General features: G+C 43.1%; 1 protein-coding gene across 1 annotated transcript in view; it reads left to right on the top strand.

Annotated features, from left to right (window-relative positions):
* The window catches only part of LOC145676075 (transmembrane protein 64), a 66304-nt gene that overhangs the window by 33559 nt on the left and 24440 nt on the right, over nucleotides 1-8305 (top strand). The window lies entirely within an intron of this gene.

The following is an 8305-nucleotide window of genomic DNA, read 5'->3' as shown; positions in this document are numbered from 1 at the left end:
GGTGGTGAGTCAATTGGTCGTGGCTAAAGTTTTCATTGCCCCACGCCCTCTCTGAACTACAGTGTTGAAAATTAATCAGTGAAAATCAATTGCAATTGATCAATCAATTGAAAGTAATTGCTGTGGAAATCAATTGCAATTGAATCAATTGCCAATTAATTTTAATTGCAATTGAATTACAAAATTCAATTGCAATTACTTTCCACTGCAATTACTTTCAATCAATTGATCAATTGCAATTGATTCTCCTTTTTTAATGGCCAACTGCAATTAACAATTAACCATTACTTATTTCAATTGTTAATTGCAATTAACAATTAAATTTACAGATTAATTGTTAATTGTTAATTCAATTGAAATTTGCCCAACACTGATAGTCCACTATGAATTATTAAAATATGTTTTTTTTTTTTTTTTTTTTGTGTGTGTGTGTGTAGGATCTTTTTTTAAAAGTCCTCCCGCCTCCCCAAGGAGGCGCCCCGCATAGTTTCGAAACCCCTGATGTAAATTTATAACAAATTTTAAGACTGTTAGAATGACAAATGTTCTATAATGTAATTTTTCTTATCCGTGAATTTATTCTTCAATTCTTTCTAACGACCTATCCCGTAATTCATTTGTTCAGTTCATTAATCTTTCTCTTTTTTCTCTCTTTATCCTTCTCTCTTCTTTCTATCTTCTTATTAATGTTCTATTCTCTTTTTGTAAATCTTGTACACCTTCCCAATCTATATCATGTCCTGTTTCTTTTACATGTTTGTATATCCCGTTATTTTCTCTTTTAAGTGTTATAGAATATAGAACATAAAAAAGCAACAACTAAAAATTTTATATCAATCATTAATATTATGAACATATATACGCCAATTAACGCCTGAAGAAGATAACTTTACGTTATTGAAACTGTTATGACTTATTTTAATTTTAATAAAGAAGTACATACTCTGGTCAGAACAATATTAATTATTTAAGTAATAGTTACAGAGTTCCCCACGTAGATGGAGCACTTCCTTTCTTATCAGATTACTAGCAATGGACCGAATTCCATCTAATTACACGTAATGTTGAGAGCGAGTGGGAGTATACCAGTATTGGTGCTGGAATCCCCTTTTGGTCTCAAGAGGCGTCCCGGGACCCCCTGTATGATGATAATCCCCGCAGAATTCAACCCTCTGGAAACAAAAGAGGGGAATCCCAACCTTAACCTACCTCAACCGCCTGCACTGCTAAGCAATCACACTTGTAATCCTCCTGTATTTGAGAGTGGGACGAACCTCTTCACGTTTGGGCTTACCTTACTGCCACTGTAGAATTTACTTGTATCTTCAATATATTTAACTTGAAAAAATGTACTTCATTGTTTCCACGAGGGAAAGAGCTATATGAAGGTAACGGAAAATAAGAGAACTGATATGGTGCTACCAACATTCTAAGCCTTCCATCTCTGTTGTATTTTTATTATAAGCTACTGTATGTGTCGTAATCAACGCTAGTTCTAAATCGTAATGTTTTATTGTTGAAACAATGATGTAAACATACACCTATACGCTTTAGAAAGGTTAACAAATAGGTGATATAAATATAACATTTTTTTTTTTTTTTTCAAAAAGCATATCATTAAACTTTCTTTTATTCGTTGTTCATATTTTGGACTTTTGATTTTCGTATTTTCATATTTTTAGACTTGTGCGGAAAATAGTAAGACTGGATTAAAAAAAAATATATATATTCACAATTTCGAGACATCGACTTAATAGTTTTCAAAATATGCCCATTCTGCATCAACATAGCGTTTCCAGCGACTCTCCCAATCACTGAAAGCTCCCTGGGACGCTCTTCAGCTCCCTCGTTACGGCCTTTTGAATGGTGCCGTTCTTTCATGATCTTTCTCAGTCGGGGAAAGAGGAAGAAGTCTGCACAAGTGATATCTGGGCTGTAGGGTGGCTGGGGAAGCTGTGTGATGCCATGTTTGGTCAGGAAGTCCATGACAGCAACTCTGCCAATCACTGAAGGCTCCCTGGGACGCTCTTCAGCTCCCTCGTTACGGCCTTTTGAATGGTGCCGTTCTTTCATGATCTTTTTCAGTCGGGGAAAGAGGAAGAAGTCTGCACAAGTGATATCTGGGCTGTAGGGTGGCTGGGGAAGCTGTGTGATGCCATGTTTGGTCAGGAAGTCCATGACAGCAACTCTGCCAATCACTGAAGGCTCCCTGGGACGCTCTTCAGCTCCCTCGTTACGGCCTTTTGAATGGTGCCGTTCTTTCATGATCTTTTTCAGTCGGGGAAAGAGGAAGAAGTCTGCACAAGTGATATCTGGGCTGTAGGGTGGCTGGGGAAGCTGTGTGATGCCATGTTTGGTCAGGAAGTCCATGACAGCAACTCTGCCAATCACTGAAGGCTCCCTTGGACGCTCTTCAGCTCCCTCGTTACGGCCTTTTGAATGGTGTCGTTCTTTCATGATCTTTTTCAGTCGGGGAAAGAGGAAGAAGTCTGCACAAGTGATATCTGGGCTGTAGGGTGGCTGGGGAAGCTGTGTGATGCCATGTTTGGTCAGGAAGTCCATGACAGCAACTCTGCCAATCACTGAAGGCTCCCTGGGACGCTCTTCAGCTCCCTCGTTACGGCCTTTTGAATGGTGCCGTTCTTTCATGATCTTTTTCAGTCGGGGAAAGAGGAAGAAGTCTGCACAAGTGATATCTGGGCTGTAGGGTGGCTGGGGAAGCTGTGTGATGCCATGTTTGGTCAGGAAGTCCATGACAGCAACTCTGCCAATCACTGAAGGCTCCCTGGGACGCTCTTCAGCTCCCTCGTTACGGCCTTTTGAATGGTGCCGTTCTTTCATGATCTTTTTCAGTCGGGGAAAGAGGAAGAAGTCTGCACAAGTGATATCTGGGCTGTAGGGTGGCTGGGGAAGCTGTGTGATGCCATGTTTGGTCAGGAAGTCCATGACAGCAACTCTGCCAATCACTGAAGGCTCCCTGGGACGCTCTTCAGCTCCCTCGTTACGGCCTTTTGAATGGTGCCGTTCTTTCATGATCTTTTTCAGTCGGGGAAAGAGGAAGAAGTCTGCACAAGTGATATCTGGGCTGTAGGGTGGCTGGGGAAGCTGTGTGATGCCATGTTTGGTCAGGAAGTCCATGACAGCAACTCTGCCAATCACTGAAGGCTCCCTGGGACGCTCTTCAGCTCCCTCGTTACGGCCTTTTGAATGGTGCCGTTCTTTCATGATCTTTTTCAGTCGGGGAAAGAGGAAGAAGTCTGCACAAGTGATATCTGGGCTGTAGGGTGGCTGGGGAAGCTGTGTGATGCCATGTTTGGTCAGGAAGTCCATGACAGCAACTCTGCCAATCACTGAAGGCTCCCTGGGACGCTCTTCAGCTCCCTCGTTACGGCCTTTTGAATGGTGCCGTTCTTTCATGATCTTTTTCAGTCGGGGAAAGAGGAAGAAGTCTGCACAAGTGATATCTGGGCTGTAGGGTGGCTGGGGAAGCTGTGTGATGCCATGTTTGGTCAGGAAGTCCATGACAGCAACTCTGCCAATCACTGAAGGCTCCCTGGGACGCTCTTCAGCTCCCTCGTTACGGCCTTTTGAATGGTGCCGTTCTTTCATGATCTTTTTCAGTCGGGGAAAGAGGAAGAAGTCTGCACAAGTGATATCTGGGCTGTAGGGTGGCTGGGGAAGCTGTGTGATGCCATGTTTGGTCAGGAAGTCCATGACAGCAACTCTGCCAATCACTGAAGGCTCCCTGGGACGCTCTTCAGCTCCCTCGTTACGGCCTTTTGAATGGTGCCGTTCTTTCATGATCTTTTTCAGTCGGGGAAAGAGGAAGAAGTCTGCACAAGTGATATCTGGGCTGTAGGGTGGCTGGGGAAGCTGTGTGATGCCATGTTTGGTCAGGAAGTCCATGACAGCAACTCTGCCAATCACTGAAGGCTCCCTGGGACGCTCTTCAGCTCCCTCGTTACGGCCTTTTGAATGGTGCCGTTCTTTCATGATCTTTTTCAGTCGGGGAAAGAGGAAGAAGTCTGCACAAGTGATATCTGGGCTGTAGGGTGGCTGGGGAAGCTGTGTGATGCCATGTTTGGTCAGGAAGTCCATGACAGCAACTCTGCCAATCACTGAAGGCTCCCTGGGACGCTCTTCAGCTCCCTCGTTACGGCCTTTTGAATGGTGCCGTTCTTTCATGATCTTTTTCAGTCGGGGAAAGAGGAAGAAGTCTGCACAAGTGATATCTGGGCTGTAGGGTGGCTGGGGAAGCTGTGTGATGCCATGTTTGGTCAGGAAGTCCATGACAGCAACTCTGCCAATCACTGAAGGCTCCCTGGGACGCTCTTCAGCTCCCTCGTTACGGCCTTTTGAATGGTGCCGTTCTTTCATGATCTTTTTCAGTCGGGGAAAGAGGAAGAAGTCTGCACAGGTGATATCTGGGCTGTAGGGTGGCTGGGGAAGCTGTGTGATGCCATGTTTGGTCAGGAAGTCCATGACAGCAACTCTGCCAATCACTGAAGGCTCCCTGGGACGCTCTTCAGCTCCCTCGTTACGGCCTTTTGAATGGTGCCGTTCTTTCATGATCTTTTTCAGTCGGGGAAAGAGGAAGAAGTCTGCACAAGTGATATCTGGGCTGTAGGGTGGCTGGGGAAGCTGTGTGATGCCATGTTTGGTCAGGAAGTCCATGACAGCAACTCTGCCAATCACTGAAGGCTCCCTGGGACGCTCTTCAGCTCCCTCGTTACGGCCTTTTGAATGGTGCCGTTCTTTCATGATCTTTTACAGTCGGGGAAAGAGGAAGAAGTCTGCACAAGTGATATCTGGGCTGTAGGGTGGCTGGGGAAGCTGTGTGATGCCATGTTTGGTCAGGAAGTCCATGACAGCAACTCTGCCAATCACTGAAGGCTCCCTGGGACGCTCTTCAGCTCCCTCGTTACGGCCTTTTGAATGGTGCCGTTCTTTCATGATCTTTTTCAGTCGGGGAAAGAGGAAGAAGTCTGCACAAGTGATATCTGGGCTGTAGGGTGGCTGGGGAAGCTGTGTGATGCCATGTTTGGTCAGGAAGTCCATGACAGCAACTCTGCCAATCACTGAAGGCTCCCTTGGACGCTCTTCAGCTCCCTCGTTACGGCCTTTTGAATGGTGCCGTTCTTTCATGATCTTTTTCAGTCGGGGAAAGAGGAAGAAGTCTGCAGAAGCGATATCTGGGCTGTAGGGTGGCTGGGGAAGCTGCGTGATGCCATGTTTGGCCAGGAAATCCATCACAGCAAAGGTCGTGTGGCTCGGCGCATTGTCGTAATGAAGCTTCCATGATCCAGCGATTGCTGGACGGACTTTCAAATACTTTCACGTAAAATGCAGAATGCACAGTCTCACCAGGCAGTACACACTCCGTGAAGCACTCCTTTGCAGTCAAAAAATATGATCAACATCAAAACATTTGATCGACCCATGACATCACTCCCATAAGCAGTCTTGATCATGTCATGGGTCTCACTCGCAGTTTTACCTAGTTTGACGCAAAATTTCACCGCGTAACGCTGTTTTAACAAACATTTCATTGTGAAGATAACAAGGCACCTTGAAAAGGGTTCACCTTAACTCGATCTACACTCCATGAAGACTTGGAAACAACTGGCAACTGGTGCGCTGGTAGCTAAAACCAACAACCAGCGCAGTAACTTCCCACGTTTTGGCGGAAAAGAATCAGTCCTACTACTTCCCGGAGACACCCTCTATACTATAAGTCTTATAGAACGACAATGTGCTTCTGTCAACAGGTATCAGAGGAAAAACGGTTAGAGATTTCTTCGGAAGTGACACAAGTAAAATAAAAACGATAAAATATAACCACAAGCTTTTTTCTTTTTGATTTTCTTTCTTAATTGATTTAGCATCTGAACAATCAGAAGTTATTGGAATTTCCTACTACTTGGTGTGAATATTGATCTCCATAAAGGAGGAATGGTTAAGAGATAGCGAGATGCGGATTATTTTCAATAAATTCAGCGTCCTAACAATAGGTTTCATCTTCTCCACTAACCGTGTATTCGAACCGGAAGTAGTAGAAACTAACCATTTCCAATTTGAACGTCAGTTGCTGTAGAACGAGAATCATTATAGGTAGCGAGAAGCAGTTTTCTGTAATCGATTAAGCATTTTACTTCCATTTTAATGTCTCTGCTAAAACCGGAAGAGAAGAAATCTGTTAGCACTTCCGGCTTCAGTATTAATTTTGATGGAACGAAAACGACATGAGAAAATAAGAACTAACTTTTCGATATGGGTTCAGCGTTCCAAGAATGTGTCGTTTGGACCTTTATTCCTGGGGCCGCAGTGGCTCAGTAGTAAAACGTTTACTTCTGGTGCATGGAATCTTCGCGCCAAGTGAGCTTTCTGGTGGATAAACACCGTGTGTGTGGGTTCCCTCGTAGTTCTCCCGTTTTCTCCCATTTTCTTCATTCCATCATTTTATTAATTTCTCATCACCAGTCTCCTTTAGTCTAGCCGGCATCAGTGTGGGACGTAAAACTTAAAGATTTAATTTCATTTCATCATTGTTTCTGTTCCAACCGGAAGTGGCTCAGTGGCCACGCGGTTACCTCTGGCGCGTGGGATCCCTGGTTCGATCCTTGGTCAGGCAAATTTCTGGTGGACAAGATCGTGTCCGTGGGTTTTCTCAAGGTACTCCCACTTCCTCATTCCACTAATTCTTCCATTATCATTCACTTGCGTAAATTATTCGTCTCCCTTTAACTAACAGACGTAATCGTGGGACGTTAAGCTCAAAGATTTCATTTCCAACGGGAAGTGATGAAACGGTTTTCGGTTTCCATTCTGATCGCCGTAGTTAAAAAAGGATAAAAGGTAGCGAGAAGCAGTTTCCTGATATGGAATTAGTACTATAGCAATAAAGCCTGTCTCAGACGAGACTGAAGTAAGGCTGCGATTCACAATCTAAAACTCACGACCTTACTTAACGATCGTATGAGAGGTAACTTGCGCTTAGGTCAGGTTGAAATTTTCTGCTGTCTTTATTTGGATCCTGACTTGGAAGAAATAGAAGCAGTTTCTATTTTCTTCTGGACTTCCATACAACTACCAATCACAAAAGAGTAGCGCCTGACGATATTCAACTTTATTTCTCGTTGTAATTTCAAAACAATGCTGCCTGGACAACAGAAACATTAATAATATTAATAGAATCATATAAAAAATATAAATTTTTAGAAAATGTGAAGCACGATTTATATTTTAAAAAACTGCAAGAATAAAGACCTTAGAGAAGGAATGCAGTGAAATAAGTAGTGTCCGCCCGAACACAACAGGTGTGAACAAATGTAATTAAATCTTTTAAAAGAATAAAAATAGGTTGTTCAAGTATGTTGTGCAACTTGTATACAAAAAAATGTAACTTGTTTTAAAAAGGTTGCAAGTTTACTTTTGGCGCACCACTCCAAATAATTGTTCAAAAATTAGAATTCCTTTACTAATTTCCTTCTTATTGTTTTCTAAATGATTTCTGCTGGGCAACATGAAAATATCCACAATGCATAGTTAAAATTCAAGGAGGTATCATAAGCAATTGTTGAAAAATTATAATTCTTTTACTATTTCCCTATAAATACAGCGTCCGAATGCATGCATAAAAACTACAACCCAAAAACTCACAAAACAACCTGCGCTAGGTCGCCACTAAAAAGCACGAATGCTATCTAACCGAAGTTGGGGGGCCCGAGTGTTAGCGAGGGGGTGCGTCGGTGAAGGTGAGTATCCGCATAAGCGAGGGTAGTGGAAATGAATGGGTTTTGGCAGTGATACGAGTTTCAATAGCATTTGTCATGGTTTCATACTAGTAGCGTTTCACTTGTAAACAAAATACAACTTCTGTACACTTGTGCAGAAATTCACCGCCGGTGGAAAATAGTTTTTATACAGGCATCTTATGAACTCACTTATTTTAACCGCCGTAAAGCATTTGTAATAACTTTACACTAGTAATTCTACACATATAAACATAAAATTCAGGTGTGGTACACGAAAAGTAAACCAGAAACAGAAACAATGAGCGTTAATTTTCATCAATGTTGTGTGGCCTTCGTGCAATTTAAGGGAACAGTTCTACAATGCTGGCACAATACAGAAAGTCCGGGTGTAGTGCATGAGAGGAGCTCCCGTCGCGGTATAAGTTTACTTTATGGGCTATGTCGGCATTTTTTGTGGGTAATGAGCTGAGCGGATACCCTAAGTACCTATACTAGAAAATTGCTCTTTCTTTATTTTAGCTTTCCGCGCCTGATAACTGTCCTCATTTACA

Source organism: Thermobia domestica, chromosome 18 (assembly GCF_964235325.1).
Source record: "Thermobia domestica chromosome 18, izTheDome1.hap1.1, whole genome shotgun sequence".
Taxonomy (NCBI): Eukaryota; Metazoa; Arthropoda; class Insecta; order Zygentoma; family Lepismatidae; genus Thermobia; species Thermobia domestica.
This window is presented reverse-complemented; position numbering and strand designations above follow the sequence as displayed.